The 24,094-nt window shown below is 41.5% G+C and overlaps 1 protein-coding gene across 5 annotated transcripts in view; it reads left to right on the forward strand.

Moving 5' to 3' along the window:
* The window catches only part of ZHX3 (zinc fingers and homeoboxes 3), a 130,991-nt gene that overhangs the window by 8,463 nt on the left and 98,434 nt on the right, over positions 1 to 24,094 (forward strand). Inside the window, exon 1 of one of the 5 annotated variants that reach the window (XM_049869974.1) lies at positions 23,735 to 23,938. The exons of the other annotated variants lie outside the window; for them this stretch is intronic. The gene's annotated coding sequence lies outside the window, so the exon portion shown is untranslated. Of the gene's footprint in view, positions 1 to 23,734; positions 23,939 to 24,094 lie in introns of those variants that run through there. 5 annotated transcript variants of the gene reach the window in all.

A 24,094-nucleotide genomic window follows, 5' to 3' on the forward strand; every position in this document is an offset into this window, starting at 1 on the left:
ACCATAAAGGTACTCACTACCATTTCTGCTTATTTCAGTAATGTTTGTTACTAGGGAGCTTACTTCAGATAATCTACCAAGGGAACAGTAGGCCCAATGGGCTTGGCAGTTCTTATGATGGAGTAGCTAGTCAGAGAGCATTTTTGGGTGGGATGGCATTTAAGCAAGTGCTAGTCTGATGGCTTCCATCATCTCCATGAAACAGAGTATGAAGTTGTCTGCTAAGAGTAAGTGGGAAAAGGTCAGAGGAGAAATGGAATTTGATACAGATTGAAGTGAGGAGGAGGGAGAATGGACTAGGGGCAATGTCCATGATCTCTAGGCAATACTCAGGGCCCTGCTGAGGTAGGCGACCATGGACTGATTGGGGGTGCCACTAGTCTTCACCTGCATTGTTTTAGGAGCAAAGAAGGCATATAGTTGGATTGAGCCAGTGTTGCGGTTTGCAGGGCAACAGGCAGAAAGACAGTGGAACAGGGGAATTGAGAGTATTGGGCAGGGAGTGAATAAGAGGATAGATCAGGGTGTCTAGGCCAGATAAGGAGGAGAGGAGGATCAGAGATCTTGATGAAGGTAAAGAATGGGTGTATTCAGAGTGATGGAGTAATAGGATGTGGTCAGAGAGGAACAAGTGAATGGAAGACTTCAGAGTTGGAGCAATTAATTACTAGGCATGGCAGATCCCTGGGTTTTGCTATAGACATGAATAGCTGAAATGAAGTAAAGGTTAATAAAGGCAAGAAGGTGAAGAAACTGAGAGGCCAGAGTCTTGTTTGGGTCATTTTTATAGTTAGAGAAGCCATCAGAAATGCTGGCAGGATATCTAGGTTAGAGCAAAGGAAGGTGGGCGAAGTCTTCAGCGAATAAACAGGGATTGACCTGAGGTCAGAGATACCAGCAACAAGAAGAGATGTTCTGGCCATTCTGCAGGTGCCTTAGGGGACCAGGGGATTCTATGGGAGGGAGGTAGAAGAGCAATGACCTAGAAGATTTATTGGTTACAGGGTCTCTCTGGAAGGAGTCAGCCTTGTTCTGGGTTAATTAGGCTTCTGAAGGAATCCCAGTTCCAGGGAGCAGCCACTGGTGACATGTAGTATTGTGTTTCTGAACTTGCGTGGTCATGAAAATTAGCTGAGGGTGCATGTTAAAAATACAGATTCCAAGGCTCCATCCTTGGCCCGCCAAATTAGAAATTTCTAAGCAAGGGGTCTGAGAATGTGTTCTTTTTTAACTCCACCCCCAGTAATTCCTTATAAATAGGCAAGTCTGGGAAATGTGCTGTAGTGGTTAAGTACAAGGGGTCTGGAAGCAGACTGCCTGGGACTGCAGCAAGGTGAGACTGGAGGGAGCAAGCCTTAGCCCATGAATCTTAAAAGCTTGGCTTTCCAGGTCCATCACATAGCAGCAGCAGTGAATTAAGGGAATACGCCTGAGAGGCAAGCACACTGACAGCAGCAAGAAGGGACAGCTGGGAACAACGGAAACAGAAAAGCTATACAAAATAATTCAAAGTATGGCAGTTCGAGGACATTTATTGTAGAGGGAAACAGTCCTGTTTACCTCAGTCATCTCTGCATACAGTAATTGATCATAGTTATTATTCTGTTCAACAGGAATAAATGAATAGGTCAAATTATGTTTTGGTTTGTTCAGAAACAGAGCCCTGGTGCCGCAGTGTCTAAGACCTAGGCTGCTAACCAAAAGGTCGGCAGTTCAAATCCACCAGCCGCTCTGTGGAAATCCTATGGGGCAATTCTACTCTGTCCTATAGGGTCTCTAGGAGTCGGGATCTACTTGACGGCAACAGGTTTGGTTTTTGATTTTTTGTTCAGAAAGGCTGAGAAGGAAACAATACAGTTCAGAAAGCTTTTCATCATAAATGAGCATATTTTAATGCTTTAGTTATCCATAAAATTAACTTATGTGGTATAATTCTGTCTCTTAAATGCTGGATAAAGAAAGATTTACTTAATGATAAGCCAAAGACATGATAACCTCATGGGGCCGTATGTATGATTAGACACTTAATATGATGCCAGCAGTTTTACTGTCCCATTCTCCCTATTTTCACCAAGAAAATTCTCCTTTCCATGATGAAGAAGAATCCTGTAAAAGAATAGCTTCTGGGGAAGGAACCTGGAGTTAACGGTTCATGGATAACTCTTTGGCTGACCACTGAGAGTCCGCTATTGCCAATAAGGAGGTTCTGAGTTTGAGTTGCAGTGTTTAGAGTACTTAAAACCTTGCTTAGAACTCAGTTTGTCATACTGAAACACTAAAACTTTGGGAAACAAATGTTGTCAGTCTGGCTAAAAGTGGTTGCTATGGACTTGGAGCCTAAAACTTGATTTGCTTTAGCATGTGTTCCCTGTCTTATTTTCTCTTAGCCTGAGAAGCCTGGCTTTTTAACCGGTGAACTGAGTGCCAAACATGGGCCTAACCATCTCGGTTGTATTCCTGTCACTTAACCACATCCTTCTACCCTGCCATCTTCTCTCCCTGGTGTACTGCGGGGAGCTAGTTGAATGCACATCTTGAGACCTAGAAAATGTGGCAATGCCAACTAAACCAGAACTTTTCAGCTTGTACATTGAGATTTTCAAAAAGCGATTCAATTTTAGGAAAAAAAAAAAAAAGGAATTCTGAGTATTTTTCCCTTTTAGAAAAACATTTTCTTCTAAAGCTGAGGAATAATGAACAGAGACCAATGAGTGTTTTAATGATTAATAACATGTAATTTTTTTTTTACACTTTAATATCATACTTATCTGTCCTACATATGGTGCTTTTTATAATGTTTGAATCACTAAGAGTATTTAATTTGTGGGGTGTTTGCCTGCCTGCTATGAACTAGATACCATGGGGTTATAGGAGAAGGCCCCTGGTCCCAAGGAACTTATCTAAAAAGCTAGAAAAGGTTCATTTAAATCTCTTAACCCGAAGCAGACTACCCCAAGCAGACTATGCTATGTACTGTGAAGGAGATGTAATCAAAATGCTGGAGGATCACAGATGAAAGAGAGGTTATTTCTGGTAGTGGGTGGAGCTGGCGAGAGGAGATCAGAGGATGCTTTAAGGAGGTGTTTGGACTCAGACTGGATCTTGAAAGTTGAGAAGAATTTTGAACTATTAAATTTGATAATTTATAAATTATATAAAGCATATTTGAACTATTATGTACTCTGTTTATTAAGGAATTATTTATTTTAACAAGGCTATAGAAACATTTTGGTTATTAATAAATTAGCCTTCAGTTATCTAAATGACTCACTCTTCAGAATACTTCATACCTTAATTATTTTGAATAACTTGTCCCCATAATAATGTATGAAGCATTAAGGAATGTATGGTGGAGAAGGGCTTTTATAGAAGCATAGCCAAAAATGATCTTTAGATCGTAGCGGATATGGTCAATCCCAAAAGAATTAGAAATACGATATGATGGCAGAAATACGATGTGATGGCAGACAGAAAACCAGAATGATAGTGGGATACGTATGCTTGGATATATGGTTTAGGAAGTGGGGGAAGATGGAGCTCTAAGTGATGGTAATGAGTCCTTCAAAGAAAAAGAAACTGTTGGCCAGGTTAGCAGGCCTCTGTGATCTCATTTCTGAGTACCTTTCTCAGGGATGGAAGGGAAGCTATTGGGTCCTTGTTGACAATGCAGGCAGGAGAGGCCAGTGGGTGGGCACATGATAAGGTGAAGGAGGCCGGCTCCTCCTTGTTCTCCCTTGCTCTAGCTTAGCCAAGCACAGAGAGCTTTATAGTCAGGCTGTGGAGCTGTGCCCAGCGTGACTTTTCCTGCTCCTGGCCTCTGTTGGCCTTTTTCCTGGGCTTGGTCTGCCTCAAAGCTATGTTTTTCTTCCCCAGAATAGATACTCTCTAGCTTACATGGGTCCTCTGGGTGAGTCCTCACTCCCCTGCAAACTCGTTTCTTGCCGTGGTAAGTTAGCTCAGGTGCACCATTGTGCCAGCCTTGCAAATGGTCACTGTTAGGCCTGAGACCTGCAGTCAGTTTTTCCTTTCCCATGCTGAGTCTCTATTTTCACCCCTCCACCTGCCTGCTCAATCCAACTCTTTATTTTCCAGAAAGCTGAAAATAATGCCACTTGTTATCTTTTGGGTAGAAGTGGGACCCAGGGTCCAGAATTCGGATTTCTTTGGGAATTAACATACACAGTTTTGAAAAGGTAGCATTTTCCTTTTTGGTTATTCCTGATAATGCCAATAGCATTTAAAAAGCCACAATATTTGGTGATGTGATAAGCCCCATTTTACCATACAGGTAACTTAAGCAAGTCCAAGAAAGCAAATTTAATCATTCACCAAATAATGTACTTATTGCATGCCTACCTACTATGTGTCAGTTACTATGCTAGACACCAAAACAAAACCAAATCCACTGTCATTGAGTCAATTCTGACTCATAGCAACCCCGTAGGGCTTCCAAGGCTGTAAACCTCTATGGAAGCAGACTGCCACATCTTTCTGCCAAAGGAGCCACTGGTGATTTCAAACCGCCAGACTTTTGGTTAGCAGTCGATCACTTTACGAACTGTGCCACCAGGCCTCCCATGTGCTAGACACCAAAAAACAAAACAAAACAAAACCCGCTGATGCTGAGTCAATTCTGACTCATAGTGAGTGGGGAGCAAATCAGACATGGTTTCTCTCTAGCCTCATGGCCCTTACAGTTTGGTGAATCCATAGCTGAGAATCTATGATTGTTTTGTAGAATAACTGTAAGCCTAGAGGTGGGAAGGCCTGGTGTCCAGTCTTTGTTTTGACTCTTATTAATTACATGACCATAGGCGTTGCCTCAATTTTCTGTGAACTGGAATAAAAAGGATTTGCCCTGGTGTTATGGATTAAATTGTGTTGTAAATCCTAACTCCTATATAAAGAAGACCAAAGAAGAGTTGATGCCTTTGAATTGTGGCGTTGGCGAAGAATATTGAATATACCGTGGACTGCCAAAAGAACGGACAAATCTGTCTTGGAAGAAGTGCGGCCAGAATGCTCCTTAGAGGCAAGGATGGCGAGACTGCGTCTTACATACTTTGGACATGTTGTCAGGAGGGATCAGCCTCTGGAGAAGGCCATCATGCTTGGCAGAGTACAGGGTCAGCGGAAGAGAGGAAGACCCTCAATGAGGTGGATTGACACAGTGGCTGCAACAATGAGCTCAAGCATAACAACGATTGAAAGGATGGCGCAGGACCGGGCAGTGTTTTGTTCTGTTGTGCATAGGGTCGCTATGAGTCGGAACCAACTTGATAGTACCTAACAACAACAACAATATCTGTGGTTATAATCCCATTAGGGAATGGGTTTTCTTTGTTATGTTAATGGAAGGATTAGTGTAGGGTATGTCTTAAATTGATCTCTTTTGAGAAATAAAATAAGCAAGTGAGAAAAGCAGAGAAGGGAAGATTGATGCCATGCCACATGGAGGTCACCAAATCAAGGGGAAAAAAAAAACAAAAAAAACCATATCACCCTTGAGTTGATTCTGACTCCTAGCGACCCTATAGGACAGAGGAGAAATGCCCCATGGGGTTTCCAAGGAGCAGCTGATGCATTTGAACTACCGACCTTTTGTTTAGCAGCCTGAGCTCTTAACCACTGTGCCACCACATTCCCTGGAGACCACCAGGGAATCAGGAAAGAAGTTGAAGGAACAAGGGCCTTCCCCTCTCCAGAGCCAGCAGAGAGGGAAAGCCTTCCCCTAGAGCCTGTGCCCTAAATTTGGACTTCTAGTCTCCTAAACAGTGAGAAAATAAATTTCTGTTTGTTAAAGTCATCCACTTGTGGTATTTGTTATAGTAGCTCTTAATAACTTAGACACCTTGTTATAAGATTTTTGTAATACGTAAATAAAACTATATAGAAAAAGAGCTTTGAAAAGGTAAGTTACTATGCAAATATAAAAAAATAGGTAGAGCTAATATGCATGTGAAGAAGGAGGCTTGGTGGTGCAAAAGGTTGAGCACTAAGCTGCTAACCAAAAGGTTGGTGGTTCCACCTGTCCCAGTGTCCCAGCAGCTCTGGAGGAGAAAGACATGGTGATCTGCTTCTGTAAAGATTACAGTTTAGAAAACCCTATCAGACAGTTATGCTCTGTCATATGGGTTGAAATCAACTAGAAGGTACCTAACAACAACAACAACATGTGAAGTGCTGGAGTAATTAGCCCCCTGCCTTCTTTAACAGGAGTGGCAAAAGGAGAGATTCCACTACTCTGTGGCTTCAGAGAATGCCATGGTGTCCCCAAATACAATATTTGGACTAATTATTATTACTATTTCACTAATTCTAATGTTTATTAATAATAAATAATATCATTTTGGTGCCTGGGGTTAATAGAGGCTACTTTAGCAATCATAAAGAACTACAGATTTAATACATCCTGGCCTTATTTCAGAAAAACAATGCCTGTAGCTATTTACCATATGACTACAAATGTATTACTGCAATAGACATGATAATGCTAGTAATCTAAAACATATCATGATATTCTAGTGCAGTAAGACAAACATTAATCTGAATAATTATAAAATTTAAAATATCTTTTAATAATAGTGGAAGATATCTTTAATTTTCACAAGTTTGGATAGATGATGAGTTTTGAACAGTTACAGTTCCTTTTTAGCTCTGACCTGTTGTTTTTATGATCCCTCGTACCTGCGTATCACTGAAGAACTAAGATCTTGCATTGTAGGTATTTTCTGTAGCAACCCAGACAAGTCCCTTGATCTTTCTGAACCTCAGTTTACTCATAAAATGTTACTGGTTATTTGCCATGCGAAACTCATGGAATTGTTGAGACCTTCAAATCAAGTATTAGAGTGGATGTGTGTCTATCTGTATGATGGTCCTCGTTCAGAGTAGACATGGTGATCCGGTAGTTGTGTAGTTGTGGGAAATGAGTGGCCTAGAAGGACTGTGTCTTGATTTTGTAGCCCAACTTGTCTGAATTTCCTGGCTCTTCCTCATCACAGTTAAGTGCCTTCCACATTTTGTTGTTACATTCTCATTTAATAGCATCTCACTTGATACTAACTTGATGTGACAGGGTATAATGTCGGTTGCTAGCCCTTCAGCATTTATGGAGCTCCTGCTGTTGATACTACTATACAGGGTGCTGAGGTTACAGAAGTAGGAAAGCTAGATGCTACCGCTGTTGGTGTTGTTGGTTCTGACTCACAGCGACCCTGTGCACAACAGAACAAAACCCTGCCCGGTCCTGTGCCACCCTTACAATCGTTGTTATGCTTGAGCCCATTGTTGGCAGCCACTGTGTCAATCCGTCTTGTTGGGGGTCTTCCTCTTTTCCACTGACCCTGTACTTTACCAAGCATGATGTCCTTCTCCAGGGATTGATCCCTCCTGACAGCATGTCCAGATGCTGCCCCTAGGGGTGCCTTTTTGAGTGCACAAGTCATTCTAGTAAGGGCTTTGATAGAGGCATGGAGCGCCCTAAGAAGGGGCTCAACTTGGCCCAGAGCACCTAGGAAAGTGTTCCACAGGAAACCTGAAACGAATCTTAATTTTATTTTTTGAATCGGTAATAAGTTCATATGGTTCAAAACTCAGAAGGTCCCAAGAGGGTATAATGCAAAGCTTCCTTCATCCTTTCTTCTCCCACAGCCATCCAGTTTTCCTTCCTGGAGGCAACAATATTACCAGTTTCTTGGGTATCCCTCCAAAAACATTTTAGGGCAGGACTTCCCAAACTCTCTATGGTGAAGGACCAGTATTTAAAAAAATTTCCAGTTCATGGCTGGCCAATATGTGGTCCTATTGTGCATGACTGGTAGTGGTGGGTTAGTAGTACATAGCTCGTGTTACTCACCATACAAGCTTGACAAACCACAACTGATCTGTACTCAATCCAACAAATAGAGTTCACTCATCACATGTCGAATGTCATGGCAGTATCAAACTGTGTTGAAAGTTTCTGTACTTATCACAGACTGGTAGTAAACCCTTCATAGACCCTGGTCTGAGGACCACACTTTAAGTAGCACTGTTTTAGGACAAGAAAATAGTTTGTATTTTATGTACTTTGTGTATTGTTTCCTTCTTTTACACAAATGGTTCACTGTCTTTTACATGCTGTTCTCTACTTTGTACTTTTAAGTTAATATATATCATAAATTATGATGAGTTTTTGAAGAGTTTTATTATGGAATTTTTCAGACATACCCAAAATAACAAGAATAGTGTAATGAACGCCCATATCTTCATCACCCAACTTCAGCAATTAGTGACATTTTGCCAATCTTGTTTTAGTTATCTTCTCACTTTATTTTTTTGGCTGGCATATTTAAATAAAATCCCAGGTATCATATCATTTACTTTTCTATGCTTTAGCATGATCTCTAGGAACATCTAAGAAAATAATTTTGTTGTTGTTGTTGTTGAGAATGTGCACAGCAAAGACATGTACCAGTTCAAGTTTCTAAATGTACAAATTCAGTGACATTGATTACATTCTTTGAGTTGTGCAATCATTCTCACCCTCCTTTCCTGAGTTGTTCCTCCCCCAATTAACATAAATTTACTGCCCCCTAAGGTTTCTATCTAATCTTTTGAGTTGCTGTTGTCAATTTCATCCCATATAGATAGTTCTTAAAAGAGCATAAAGCTCAAGGCAGACATACTTTACTAGTTAAGTTAAACTGTTGTTTGGTTTTAAGAAGACTTCAGGGGATGTTTTTGGTTTAAGATTTAAGGATTACCTCAGGGCAATAGTTTCAGGGGTTCGTCTAGTCTCCATAGCTCCAGAAGTCTGGATTCCATGAGAATTTGAAATTCTGTTCTGCATTTTTCCTCCTTTGATCAGGTTCTATAGAACCTTTGATCAAAGTGTTTAGTAAAGGTAGCCGGGCACCATCTAGTTCTTCTGGTCTTATGTGGCAAAGGAGGCAGTTGTTCATGGAGGCATTTAGCCACACATTCCATTTCCTCCTTCTATTCCTGACTCTCTTTCTTCCTCTGTTGCTCTAGGAGAATAGAGACCAGTTGACCAATTGTGCCTTGGATAGCTGCTTGCAAGCTTTTAAGACCCCAGGCACTACTCAATGAACTACGAGGTAGAACAGAAGCACTAAACACATTATTAGGCCAGTTAACTGGAATGTCTCAGGAAACCATGACCCTAAATCTCCAAGCCAAGGAACCAAATCCCATGAGGTATTTGGTTGTATATAAGCAGCTTCAGCAACTACTCTTTTTTGTTGTTGCTGTAAGGATATCTATCCAACAGCTTTTGCCAGTTCAACTTCTTAAAGGTGTACAACTTACTGACAGCAGCTATATTAATCTGCTGTGCTTTTTTTTTTTTTTGGCATAACATGATGTTGTTACACCTAAGAAAAATAATTTCTTTGAAAGTATCTTTAAAATATCACTTTAAACACAGAAGTTTGAATTGGAGAGGTAAAGATTAGAGGAAGAAAGACTAGTTGGGCTACAGTTATAATCCCAGGGAAACACAGCAAAGCCAGGAAAGGAGAGGTGATAGTAACAATGGAGAACAAGAGGATGGCTCTAGAGGTAGATGCCACAAGGAAAGGGACTAGTGGGAGTGAGGGAGAGTTAGAAGACTAGGGTGAAACACTTGTTTCTGCCTTGTCTGCCTTAGGGAAGTTTGCGTCATTCTCTTAGACAGGATGGCTATATAGCTGAGAGAGTAAGAGCATAGATTCTAGAATGAGCTGAGGTTCAGATCCCAGCACTGCCACTTACGAAGTGGTTAACCTTGGGCAAGTTATTTAATTTTCTATCTCAGTTTCCTTTTCAATGAAATGGGATGATAATAACACCTAGTTCACAAAGATGTTGTGTTGATAAAATGAGATAATGCGTTTGTAGTGTCTGGTACAAAATTGGTACTCAAACGTTTACTCTTAGTATCAATGCAGCAAGTGTGGTAAGAAGGATGCTGAGTGTGGCTTTACCCACATGGAGTTTGAGATGTCTATGGAATCCAGTTGAGATACCAGCGGGTAAATGCCTGGGTCTGGAGAGCTTACCCGAGTCATCTGGATTGGAGATATAAATTTGGAAGTCATCAGTGCGTAGGTGTCAGTTGAAATTTTATTTTCAAATTATTTCAAACAGAGAGAAAGAGTATGTAAAGTAAAAGGAGATGTAAGGATGCAACACCAGGAAATACCAATACTTAGGGGAGAGGCAGAGGAAGACGAGCCTATAAAAGAAGCCAAGAAGGAGTAGACTGAGAGGAGGAAGATCAGGAAAGAGTGGGGTCGTGGAAATTAAGTAAGGTAAATGTTGGAAAATGTCCACTGAATTTAGCTCCTAGGATGTATCATTAGAGGTGAATGTGTCAGTGTCATGATGAAGGAGGCACAAGCCAGACTGCAGGGGGTAGAATAGTGAATCTGCAGAAATGAAGTGGAGATACGTATTTGCTGCTGGTACTGCTTAACAGAGCTCAGCTGTAAAGTATGTTGATGAAATGAAGAGTGTGAAGCACCTGAGAAAGGGATGACTTTAGGATTAAAAGGGCTCCTATATGTTCAGAGGCTGAAGGAGTCAGAAGAAAGGGAGAAGATACACATTCAAGGGGAAGAAAGAACAAATGATTGAGTAGGACCTCTACAGATGGAAGGAGATACATGGGATGGTCAGTAGCCTTGCCAGAGAATGGGTGCTTCTTCCTCTTGATGGTATGGGGAGAGGAAAGGCTATTTGGGGGTAAGTTATTGTCTATAGACTTAAAAAAAAAAATTTTTTTTAAGTCTGTAGAGAATAAAAACCAAAAATCAGATCTGTTGCTGTCAATTCCGATTCGTAGCAACCCTATAGGACGGAGTAGCACTGCTTCATAGGGTTTCTATAGACAGTAGGAGGCTGGAAATAATTGCTTATGTTAAAAGCTTATATTTTCTCTGTGAAGTAGACTTTGGCACCCACTGGCTTGGTGATTTGTGTGGCTCTGCCACACTGTCCCTTCACTAAGGCTCAGCTTTAATCATACCTCTCTCTGCTTTGAAGCTCTCTCTGTCCCTACCCCCAATCTACATGAATCCTTCTTTCCTACAGTCTGTATGGTACATTTCTGTGCTAGTCATTTAGCATTTAAATGCTGCCTAGAATTGTTGGCTGTGTGTTAAATGAATGTCTTATTTCTCTGACTGGACTGTAATATGGCTGAAAAAAAAAATATGGCTGAGGAAGGATTATTCATACCTTGTTTTTTTTGTTTAGCTTGTATCGCACTGTCAAACTTAGAAAGGAAGGTACTTGATGTATTTTTGAGTGATTAAATATCACTATGTAAGAAAAGTTGAATAACGTTAATAAAAGTCCTCGTTAGATGTTGATACCATAGGGCACTCAGACATCAGGAACTCTTAGGCCTGCCCAAGAGCGATGACTATAAGGCAGACTGAGATTTGGCTCCCATGGGCAATACGCATGATTTCTTTAACAAATCATGAACTCTCTGAGGAGCCACTTTTCTGAGCTCTAAAATAAAGAGCTCTGTCTGTTTTATGGTGGCTTAGCTGTTCCAGAAGAAAGAAAGTTTTTATGCCTATTTCAACCAACCGTTTAAGTAGAACGGGTACATTTTGGATCAAGATTTGTTTTCTGGGCTTTTGGAAAAACAGTAACAAATTTGGCCTTAATTCTCCCTTCAAGGGCTTAACATCCTTTGCTGAGGATTCTAATAAGAAAAGCCTGATCTGATGAAGAGAAACTTTGGCTTGCTCTTCTAAAAGGTCTTCCTTCCAGCCTGACTGGGGATTTTAGATGTTTTGTGATGGTTCATTGTACAAGATAACCAGTTGGAGAGATCTGAAATTTCTCTATAATGGTATTTTAAAGGCTTTAATGCTACTTTCCATGCATATGAAAACGATAGGGGATGAATTTGGGGTGTTGTGGGTATTTATTTGCTTAAGTCATTAAATTTCTCCTAAACGGCCATTTGAAGAATTAAGTATTTGTTTACTGTATATTGTTGTTGTTGTCGTCATTGTTAGGTGCTATCGAGCCCACCGCCCGATCCTGCACCATCCTTACGATCGTTGTTATGCTTGAACACGTTGTTGCAGCCTCTGTTGTCAATCCATCTGGTTGAGGGTCGTCTTCTGTAGGTGTGTACATTTCCAAGATACGATTTCTCAGATTCCTTTGGTATTTACCTTTAAGGTAAAATAAAAAGGTGTTTCTTTAGTCAAGGCTTTAGTTGTAGGTATACAAGAGTATTTCTTCAGTAAAAAATTGCTCTTGGAGCAGAGAGTTCCCATTTATTTATTTGTAGATCATTTGTGAGACTCTGGTAAATGCTTGGAGATGTGCCCTGTGCTGGAGACACAAAAGGGTTGGGAGTCAATCTGTTTTTGTCTGTTTGTTTAACCTATGGGAGCCCCAACCCTGCTGTCTGTTTCTTTGTGTGACTTTGGGCAAGTGCACCTCTCTGAGTTTCAGTTCCTCATCTGTAAGAATAGGAGCCCTCAAGGGCTGTTGTGAGGACTAAATGGGAGCCTGTATAGAAGTACCTGGCCCCTACCACTCAGTTGACATCATTCATTGTATTCATTTCTCCCAAGAACAGGCTCTCTGCTGTTGAGAAGCCTACAAATTAATTTTGGAGACTCATGTTCATTATAATCCAGAATCACAGAGGCTCTCTAGTAGCTAGCACCAAGTGCTGTGGGTGCCCAGAAGGAAGAGAAGTTTCTCTGGAATCAAAGCGGGTGACTAAGGCCACAGGAGAGATGATTGAGAGAAGGCGTTACTGGATAGGGGATAAATTTGGGGTGTTGTGAGTGTTTATTTGCTTGCACAAAATGGCGGGGAGGGCTCTGAGAGGAGTGAGGACCTGTGCAGTCCTAGGACAGAATGGGGGGGGAAGCCTCTCCTCCTGCCTCTGTGGGCAGAGCTTCGGAAGGGCCGAGGGGCCTAGGACTGGTTCCTGGTAGAGGCAAATGCTACAAAGGTGGGAGAGACCCCATGGTCAGGAGATAGGAGAACTGGGGTGTTTATACACACCTTCTGAGGTGAACTTCCTAACAACTGGGGAGGTAGATGTTGTTTCCCTTTTTAAAGATGAGAAAATTGATAAAGTGGTGTCTTAACAAAGGCTGCACAACAAAGAAGCAGCAGATGAATGAGCTAGGGCCTGGGTCTTTTGATGTCAAAGCCTCCAGTGGTAAGAGCCAGGACATATCCCACCTGAAGGGCTGGAAAACCTGCACTCTGAAGGAGTTGGGGTGAGGTGAATCCCTGGGCACGGGGTGAAGGAGGACCTCTGTCATGGCAATTCCCTTATAGGTGACTCACCCTTTGGCAGCTTTTATTGGAGAAGGGAGGGCAAAAGAGGAGCATTCCAGGCAGGGGGAGCAGCCTGAGCAAAGATCCTAAGGCAGGAGCATGCCTGGAGGGTTTGGGGAAAGGAGACTAGGTTATCTGTGGTGAGCAGGAGGGAGAGGGGCATGAGAAGGTGATAGAGAAGGAAGCAGAGCCCAGGCCACACAAGAACTTACAAGCCATGGCAAGGAGTTAAAAATGTGGAATGGGAAGCCATTGTATTTTGGGGCGGGGGAGCGGGGGGGGCGGTAAGAGGTCCGACTTATAATTTTAAAAGACCATGCTGTCATATGCAGAATGGGTAAAGGGGAGAGGAGGGTGTAAAGTGAATGTAGCAGGTGAGGTAAAAGGAGGAAATCAAGGGGAGATGAGAGCCTAGAGCCCAGAGCAGAGGTTCAGGCTGGAAGATAAAATTTCATTCTGTATTCCCTCATAGCTCCCTCCCTGTTCTTAGCCAAGCTTCTGCAAGGAGCCTCACCCATGGTCTCTACTTCCTCTCTTCCTGCCTGCCACTCAGCCCTTTGTGCTCTGGCCTCTGTCACCGTCACTTCCCTGAAATGGCTCTGGCAGAGGGTACCCACAGCTCTTTGTGGTTAACTAAGTCCAGGACTTTAGCCCTCCCCTGACTTGACTTGCATCCATTCACACTGTGAGTCATTCCCTCCTTGAAATGATCTCCTGAATTCTTCTATCTCTCTGGCCCTCATCTCATGGCCCCTTTGTGATCCCCGAGTCTTCAGGACAGCCCTGAAATGCCAGCTTTCCCCAGAATTTTGACCTTAGTCATCCTGGCTCTCTTCTATGTCCTCTTTGCATAGAATGCACTCCCCCTACCTTCTCAGACCCACACCTACTTGCCTTTCCAGGTTCATCTGTGGTGCTCTCCTCCAGGAAGCCTTCCCTCACGTCTGAGGCTATGTTAGGTGCCATCGTTTCTCCTGGAACATATAGTACATAGCTCTCTTGTAGCGCTTCACACTCTATTTACTTAGTTGTCTCCCAAGGCTAATAGCATTGAAGGATAGGGTTACAAGAAATACTCTGTGATCTAGGACAAAGATTGCTTCCTTCGGTTCGGGTGAAAGCCACACTTTGTAATGAAGGCATCTACACCTGATCGTATATCCTTTTATAAGGCACTCATTTCTCACTGTGTCCAAAGACTGTGAGTTCTGGTATAATATCTTAATATCTTTTGTGAATAGAAGGAATTAATTTAACTCAAAAGAATCTGTAATAGTCTCCATCTTCTGAAAGGGAAAAAAAACTTAAGAATCTGAATTGCTTCAGAAGAGCTTCCAAAGATTTGCATTTCTTGCCTAGTAATTTGGCTCTCCACTTCCTCGCTCCCTCAGACCTGTTACTGTTACGTGTGCCTCATATTTTGTGATTCCACAATTCTGGGTTTGACATTATAATTGTCTCCATGGTGACAATCACTAATGTTCTCTGTGCTGAATTGTGATGGCCATTGAAGGCAGCAGGTAGGCTGAATGAAAGATGAGCTTCTACGTTTATATCCTTCTCTCCTGCTTTTTCTCCTGCTAGCCAGCTCAAAGTGGTGAACGAAAAAGCAGAAATGAGTAGAGACAGTAGAGTATATACTTAGGTATGCAGGCCACACATCTGGAATTTCAGTAAGGTTCTGCACGGTTAATATTACTAAACCCTTATGCTTGTCTTTCCAATGCCTTTTTCTGCTTTTTTGAATCTGTCTTTTTGTCTTTCTTTCTCAGTTCCAAACCTCCTTTATCTTTTTTGGCAGAGAGAACAAAGAAAATAAAACATCGCATCACTTTCTTCCCAGTAGCAGCGATTTTTAGACTCTTCCTTGACTTTTTAGCATTTAGTTTTCTAAGTCTAAAAGCAAAAGCAATGATGGCTTTGATTACACTAAACTATTCACATAGTTAAGCAAAATGGTGCGACAGGTTACGCTTGTACCATTTTGATTCAGAGTAGGGCTGATTAGTTTGTCTTGGAAACAGTACAGAGTGCTCCTTAGAAGTGAGGATGGCAAGACTTCGTCTCATATACTTTGGACATATTATCAGGAGGGACTAGCCCCTGAAGAAGGATATCATGCATGGTAAGGTAAGGTAAACTAGAGGGTCAGCGAAAAAGAGGGAGACCTTTGACAGGATTGACACAGTGGCTGCAACAGTGGGCTCAAACATAGTACCGATTGTGAGGGTGGTGCAGGACCGGGCAGTGTTTCGTTCTGGTGTGCATAAGGTTGCTATGAGTTGGAACCGACTTGATAGCACCTAACAACAACAACAATAGGGCTGATTTTTTTTTTTTTAAAGGAAAAACATTATGAGGATAGTTTTGATTTATTTTTAACTATAGACACTTCTCGAATGAAATAAGACTGCTGTTCTCTCAAGAGTTTATTGTTAGCAGGATGAAAAATGCTGGCACATACAATCTACGCTCTATTTCTGGCATCCAAACAAGACATTAAGATTGTATACTCTTAGATAGGAAATGACCATAGTGTTTTCCAGTATGACCACTGGTGAGATGCCACTCCCCTTCTTGTGTGGGGACAGCTCTGGGAGCCCAAGAACAGTCGTCTTAGTAAGAAGTTACAATCTATGTTCTGGGGCCTTCGACCCATTGAACTGACTTAGTGAGACTTTCCTTTCATATACAATATATACAACCCTCCCAGTCCTTGAAGACAGCTGTCATCTTCCCTTTCAACCCCCAGGTCTTCCTCTTCAGACTATGGATCCCTGGTTTCTTCAGCTGTTCATATGTAACTTCCCTCCTTATTCTACATATTGTGATTCTAACAGATCAGCCCAAGGTTTTCTTAGCTTTTGACTGGTGGCTCGATCCCTTGTTGAACTTATTCTCAGTGAAACTGACCCTCATGGAACCCTGGGGTGTACAACTCGCCTCTCTCGTGCTTCATGTTTAGCTCTCTGGTCTTCTTAATTAAAATTTTTAAGAATAAGAATTGAGCGATTCTTTGCAACTCACCAGGGCACCTAGAAGAGTGCTCTGTACATGGTAGGTGCTGACGGCTAAAAACTGAGGCCCTTAGCTCTGTGTCTCTAGAAACCAGTAAAAAGAAATGAAATGTTTGGATTCTTCAGTCTTGGGTTATTTAGGGTCACTCTAGACCTCATATATCCATCTTAATCACTAGAAGCCTGATGCCGTCATGGTGGGTCAGGGCCAAACTGGAGAGTGCTCTCTTTGATTTGCTTTTGGGCAACTGGCTAACACAGACCAAAATGGAGATAGCATGACTATTAGAGTTAAAATCTGACTAGCATCCAGATACCTGAATTCAGTCCTAGCTCTGCCTTACACATTTATCGTTTGTATGCCTCAGTTTCCTCACTTCCTTAGGGTATTGGTAAGGAGGTGAAAGGATAAGAGGGGAATGGGTGTTGGCTGCTCAACATTCTTTTCCTACTTTTTCAGAGGTTAAAATAGCCCTTTTGGTCTTGGAGAATCAGTTCTTATGCCCTATTTCCCAACCCATGCTTGAAACAGTGACACAATTCGGAAGACAGGGCATTTGAGAGGCTACTGTTTCTCTTTCCCCAGGTCCCTAAGAGATTGGGGTGTTGGACACGATTACTAACTTGCAATACCGGGACTAATTGAAGGGGGGAGAGAGTGTTGACATGTCATGGGTTGGCAAACAATGTCACAAAACAATATGTATATTAATTGCTTAACGAGAAACTGGTTTGCTTTGTAAACCTTCATCTAAAAAAGTGCAATTAAAAAAAAAAAAAAAAACCCCAAACCTGGGACTCATTGACTGAGCCTAGAATGAAGAATTCAAATATGGGGCTGTCTGGAACATCTACCCCAATTCTCAGAGCCCCAAGGGTTTAGAAACTGATGTTAAGTCCCTTGTGGTCCAGGGAATGTGGCTCAGTTGTGGGACTATTCCGGGAGCACAGGCTAGCCTGGGAGCCTGGTAATGTAGAATCATCAAATCCTGCCTGAGTGTGCTTCTCCGTTTGAGATGAACTCCAGAACTGCCCATTCTCCCTATGTCGATTCAAAGTATACACGATTCTGGATTGCTATACAAAAAACCCAACCCATTGCCGTCAAGTCAATTCCGACTCATAGTGACCCTATAGATAGGTCTGTATCAGTCAGAGTCCTAACAGGAAAAGTTGTCCTTCTCAATTTAGAATAATTCCAGGAGAGTTTACCTAAAGAGGTGTGGGCAGGATGTAGAAGAAACTGTAAGGGATAGTGCAGCAACCCAGGATTAGTGGTGAAGCTATTCCTAGCACCAAAGGGTCAAATGGATGAAGTGATTATCAGAAGTCCGAAGGAGGTTGTCACATAGAGGAGGCCACCTTGAGAGCAGCACTGACTTTTTTTTTTAAATTAATATTTTACTTAGCTTTTGGTGAAAGTTTACACACCCATTTGACAACTTCCACACAAATTGTTCAGTGACATTACATTTATCACAATGTGTCAACATTCTCTTTGTGTTCAGTTTCTTCCCTTTCCAGTACTCTAGTTTCCCTGCCCCCTTATCTTCTCATTTTTGCTTTTGAGTAATTGTTGACCTTTTGGTCTCATACAGGTGGTTTTTAAGTAGGGCACCGATCTTAAGGGCAGTATCCCTTTATTTCGTGTGCCACTCTGCTATTTTGCAAAAAGTTGAACTCGGGTTAGGCTCAGTTCTAGGTTTGAAGAGTGTCTTGGGACGATAGTCTCAGGGAGTCCCCTGTTCACTACTGTTCGTTTGTCTGGCTTTTATTTTTAAAATAAGAATTTAAGTTCTGTCCCATATTTTTCTCCCATTCTATCCATGATCAACTATTGTGGCCCCAGTCAGAATGGCCAGTGGTGGTACCCTGGCACCATCTAGTTTTTCTGGTCTCAGGGTAGTTGAGGTCATGGCTCTTGGAACTTGTTTCTTCTCTGTGTTTTTGGTTGCCTTCTTAACTGTTTTTCTCCTGTCAAGTAAAGATGTAGGGATATTAGATGTGTACGTCTATCTTAGATGATCACTCACAACCTTTTAAGACCCCAGGCACTACTTTCTTCACTGAGATGCAGCTCATGATTTTTGTGAACTATGTTATGCCAATTGACAGAGTTGTCTCATGAGACTATGGCCTTAAGCCTTCAAACCCAGAACACCAATGTTGGAAGGTGTTTGGTTATGTCTGAGGAGTATCTGTATTTGTATCTTCAATGACTGTGTGTGCCTGCACCCATATAATTTATTTTCACATACCTATGGATACTTCTATCTGTTCTCACCTATGTACACACCTATACTTACTCATATACCAGTTTGCTTATACCCATCCATATGTGCTTGAGCACTCATCTTACTTTGGTTGTGCTCTGAGGAGCAGTGACTTTTGGTAGAGGGAGGCAGCTAGTCCAAATGAATTCTCTGACCTCAACTCCCCTCCCCTTTTCTCCCTATGATCTTTCTGGGACCCGGCATTGACCAAACCCAATCAGAAATCAAGGGCATGAGGGCTTGTTGATATGGTTCATAAGGGTCACCTGCCAGGGCAGTGATTCAGGGTGGAGAATCTGGAGAGACAATAGGAAGATATTAGATGTCAGGACCCATGCAGTTTCATAATGGGTACAGTTGTAATTCACTGTGTGTGTGTGTATGTAGTGGAAGGTAGGAAAAAGAATGAGACAAGCATTTCTTGAGCAGCACAGTCATCTTTTGGGGTAACCAAGCACCCAGTGTAAGCGATGTTATTTCCATGTTAGAGATGTGGAAAACTCGAACCTAGATCTCTTGGCTACAAGTCAGCTCAGTCCTGCTTGATCCTTATGGTGACAGATAGTAACCAGATATTCCTCACATCTGACTCTCTCTGAAGCCCATTCCAAAAAGCCACATTTCGTGGCATTGCTGGGAGAAAAGGAGAGGACCGTAACAGAGCTGCTGTGTTTTTTTTTTTTTTTTTTCTTCACATCTATGAACTTGAGGAGAAGGGAGAAGAGGAAAAAAACTCAACTTGGCATGAGTGATGTTAAGCGAGATCAAATAAGGTGAAAAGCAAAATAGAATCCAGAAATTTAGTTTTGCTTTTACCCAGAGTTCATGGGCGGCTGCTGTACAAAGTCCTTTTCACTTTCCACAAACATTAAGTACTTTTCATAACATGAATCTCATTATCTTTTAATTTTTCAGAACTTAAATAGCTTTCTTTATGAAAGACAAGGAACTAATTGAACGTTAAAAGCAAATTAGTCACCCTTTGTTATTTCATTTCTTGCTAATGTACAAATTCTTATAATGTTACAATTATTTTTGTCCTTGATACATTCATTGTAAAACTATTAAATATGAAATACAAATTTTAAACTAATTCCAATTAAATTAAAATTTTAATTAATTTCACACAGTGAAATAGGAATTTAAATTAAGGGGAAGAAAATCTTAACCGCCTAGAAAATAAACTTAGAATGTTTCTCTTTCTAGCTCTTGTTCACATGCATGGATAATTTTTATATTGCCAGAAATGAACATGTTTATGTTTTCTTAACTTGCCATTGTGTTTTTCCAGGTTGTTACATAACCTTCATAATCATTTATAATAGTTTATCAAGGATATATCATAATTTACCTTAAACTTTCTCCTACTGGTTGGATATTACTATTTATACTCCATCTCATTCCATAAAAAGAATTGGCAGTTTCGTTGAACATTCAGGGTGTATTTGTTTTTTCCTTTATAAACATTGTTCATTTGTATCTATCTAGTTTCTCTACCTCTCTCTTTTGTTCTTCTGGGCAGAGGGAAGGAATTACTATTTCTTTAGGATAATTTCTGAGGAATGGGATGAGCCCCTCTGAAGCTACATCAAGGAACATTAAATATAATAGATTTAGGGGTAGCTGATAGAAGTAGGATGACAAATGAGTCATTAAGCAGAGTTGTTGCTTAAAATGTTAATATGGATTTTTATTAAATTCCAAGTTTTAAAAATATTGCTAAAAGAGAAATTACTCATCATTTACATTTCATACAAATTTTAGCTGATACCTTAAGTTATGGTTAAGTTTTAAAAAAATTGGTTCTGAGGCTAAACTGAATATAGTGTAATTTGGAACAAATTTTGTATTTGATTGGCAATATTGACACCAATTACCCTCCAACCCTGGGATATTAGCATTGGCTATGTGATCCCCTGGGCTACTCCTTGGGGATTGGTTGCCCCTGCCCTAACCCATTCTTCCCAGCCCTGGGGAGCCTAGGCCCTCTGTCTGTTAAGCCCTTGACAAAACTGGAGTCCTCTGACCAGAAGGGGCTTCCTTGGGTGGTGCCTACGTCTTCCCACTTGCCTTTCTGTCAGTCCTAGTTCTACTTTCTAAAATAGCAGACAAGCTTTCTCCACTAAGCGGGAAACCAGAAAATCAGAGATTCATTTTGGTTCACATTCTCTCTGTTCTTAGTTGCTGGCACAGTGCCTGGCACATAGCAGGTGCTCAAAGACATACTTGTAGAGTGAAACGTCTTGAGAGAATCCTTTAAATGTGTGAATATGACCACAGTGTCTCCACTTAGTCACTTCTTCTCTAGGTTTACTGTTCTCCAGTTCACTCATTCCTTGTGGTAGAATCTCCAGATTTCTTTCCTTCCCAATCCCTTCCCAACACCTGTGCCCACAGTTTGTTGTCAGTCACCCTATTAGAATGTGTGGCCAGATTCACATCCACAGGGAAGGGAATTGTTATTTCTTTAGGATAACACGGGGTTCATTTGTATCTATCTAGAGTTATCCAGAAGTGATCTGATTTGCAGTAATACATTCAAGTGTGTGTGTGTGTGTGTGTGTGTGTGTTTTCTTTAACAAATCCCTGATGGCTTATATCTTTTCACATGATCTGCTGTCAAGCCTGGTCTCTTCCAAGAGGTGCTTGTGCAATTGTTTCCTCCTAGAATGGTGTCATTTGGGTTTGATCAGGATTCCAATATCCTCATATGAGTCATCTGTAAAAATGAAGAACAGGAGAAGCCCAAGAAAGAACTCTGGAAATCTCCAAATGGGCAGCTGTTCCCTAATCCCACACTGTGATGTGATATGCATGCAAATTACTTGGGAATCTGGTTAAAATGCAAATTATGATTCAGTAGGTCTGGGTACAACCTGAGATTGTGCCTTTCTAATGAGTTCTCAGGTAATGCCAATCTATGGGTCTACTGGATCATTCTTTGAGTAGTAGCAAGGCAGTTTTTGGATGAAGTTTTTCATGTCAGCAAATCCTTCCATGTTTAGGGTAGCTCTGTTGTGTACACTAGAGCCCCCAGCAGACACTTTCTCATGCAGGCGCTTCATCTCATACTCAAGGGTTCATTTCTTACCTCACTAGGTGAATAAAGAAAACAAGAGAACAAGAGTGGTACTGTTTCATCAGCTTATAAGTAGTTGAACACCTCTCCGTGCGTGTTTGATTGAATCCTTTGTTCCAGCCCGAGAAGCTGTCATCCAACATATTTAGTATCTTGTTGAGTTTCTTGTCATCTGGAAATTTGATGAAGTGCTCATGTATACTGTTTTTTTTTTAGGTGTTGTAGGTATTATACATATACTAGAAAGTTACCCATTTCAGAAACTAAATACTTAGTATTTTTTAAATGTTTATTAGAAAATATAGTGTTTCTGATAAAACTCTTTCATAAGAAATGTTTTGGAGCATCCAATTTTTTTTTAAGCTATTGGAATTTAGATAAAATGGGTGCATTGTTGAAATTACATTCCTAAGCTGAAAGATACTTGTACAGATGGCTGCCTTTCAGAAGTATATTAGCAAGTGAGTTCAGTAGAACTCAGGGTAGAGAGGTTATAAGCACCTGATCTCCCTTTTCTCTAAGATTTTTCATCTTCTAGCTTGGCAAGGGTGCTTCCCTGCCCCCCTTGTATGAAGAAAATAACACTGTGATTAAGACTTTTTTGGGCCATTTTAATGAATGATTATAATGTGAAATTTTAGACAACAAAGCATTTAACTTGCTTATTTCATAGAGCTCATTGTGACCTGATCAACAGGGCTTTTTTCTGGGTTAGAGATCCCCCATCTCTTTATGAGATGAGCTGTCATTTCCTCAAAGCCTTAGGATGAGTAGGAAGAAGTATGGGCCAAAATCTTTGAAAGAGAACTTTTGCTTTGAATCTCTCTCTAGCCCTAGGGGCAGAACCTTCTGATCTCAAAGTCTGTGCTGCTAAACTGATTCACATTGCTCCTTCCCTGAGCTGGCCTCTGGGGACATTGTTTTTAAGGTACAGGCAGGGACAGATATCTGAGTCACTTTCAAAATATATTCCACCCCAAACCCATGTCATGGCAGTTTATAGCCAGGGTTGTTGCAGTGATCACAACATATACACATACAGAGAGAATTATACAATCCCTTAAATTTTACCTCTGTAGGCCACCCTTTCTTTTTGTTTTGAGTATAGTAGGTTGTAGCCACCACCCTGGTAGCTATCCTGCCCTCTTGGTGGCAAGAAAGCATTTCTCTCTACCCCCTTGCAGACCGTAAGCTCAGGTTTATCCATTTGAGGACATGGATGGTATGTTACTACTGTAGGAGTAAGGGTGGTATGTTGCTACTGTAGTTCAGACATTAATTTCCCCCTTTCCCTGATGGTGACCTTCCGCAGCCCACACAGGTTGCTTAAATGTGTCCCCTATTCTTTGAGCTCCTCATATGCAAGTACAGCCACAGAAGTAATTATACCTTCCCTTTAACAATTTTTTTATTATAGTAATTTGCAAATATGTGTCATGAGCGTCCATGAACCCATAATATAACTTCATCAATATCAACATCTTGCTAATCTAGTTTCACTTATTTCCCACCCCACTTCATGCCCCTTCCCCATTAGCCACCACATACACATAGTTTTTCCCCCGTCTGCTGGGGTCTTTTTTTTTTTTTTTTTTTGGTACACATATTGTTTTATGACATTGGTTAACAACCCCACAACATGTCAACACTCTCTCTTTTTGACCTTGGGTTCCCTATTACCAGCTTTCCTGCCCCTCTTGCCTTCTAGTCCTTGCCCCTGGTCTGGTGTGCCCCTTTAGTCTCGTTTTATGGGCCTGTTCAACCTTTGGCTGAAGGGTGAACCTCAGGAGTGACTTTCTTTACTGAGCCAAAAGGGTGTCCAGGGGGCATAGCCTCAGGGTTTCTCCAATCTCTGTCAGGCCAGTAAGTCTGGTCTTTTTTTTTTTTTTTTATGCTTTAAGTGAAAGTTTACAAATCAAGTCAGTCTCTCACACAAAAACCCATCTACACCTTGCTACACACTCCCAATTACTCTCCCCCTAATGAGACAGCCTGCTGTCTCCCTCCACTTTCTCTTTTCGTGTCCATTTTGCCAGCTTCTAATCCCCTCCACCCTCTCATCTCCCCTTCAGGCAGGAGATGCCAACATAGTCTCAAGTGTCTACCTGATCCAAGAAGCTCACTCCTCACCAACATCCTTCTCCAACCCATTATCCAGTCCGATCCATGTCTGAAGAGTTGGCTTCGGGAATGGTTCCTGTCCTGGGCCAGCAGAAGGTCTGGGGTCCATGACCACCGGGGTCCTTCTAGTCTCAGTAAGACCATTAAGTCTGGTATTATGAGAATTTGGGATCTGCATCCCACTGCTCTCCTGCTCCCTCAGGGGTTCTCTGTTGTGTTCCCTGTCAGGGCAGTCATTGGTTGTAGCCAGGCACCATCTAGTTCTTCTGGTCTCAGGATGATGTAGTCTC

Source organism: Elephas maximus, chromosome 25 (genome assembly GCF_024166365.1).
Source record: "Elephas maximus indicus isolate mEleMax1 chromosome 25, mEleMax1 primary haplotype, whole genome shotgun sequence".
In the NCBI taxonomy this organism is placed as follows: Eukaryota; Metazoa; Chordata; class Mammalia; order Proboscidea; family Elephantidae; genus Elephas; species Elephas maximus.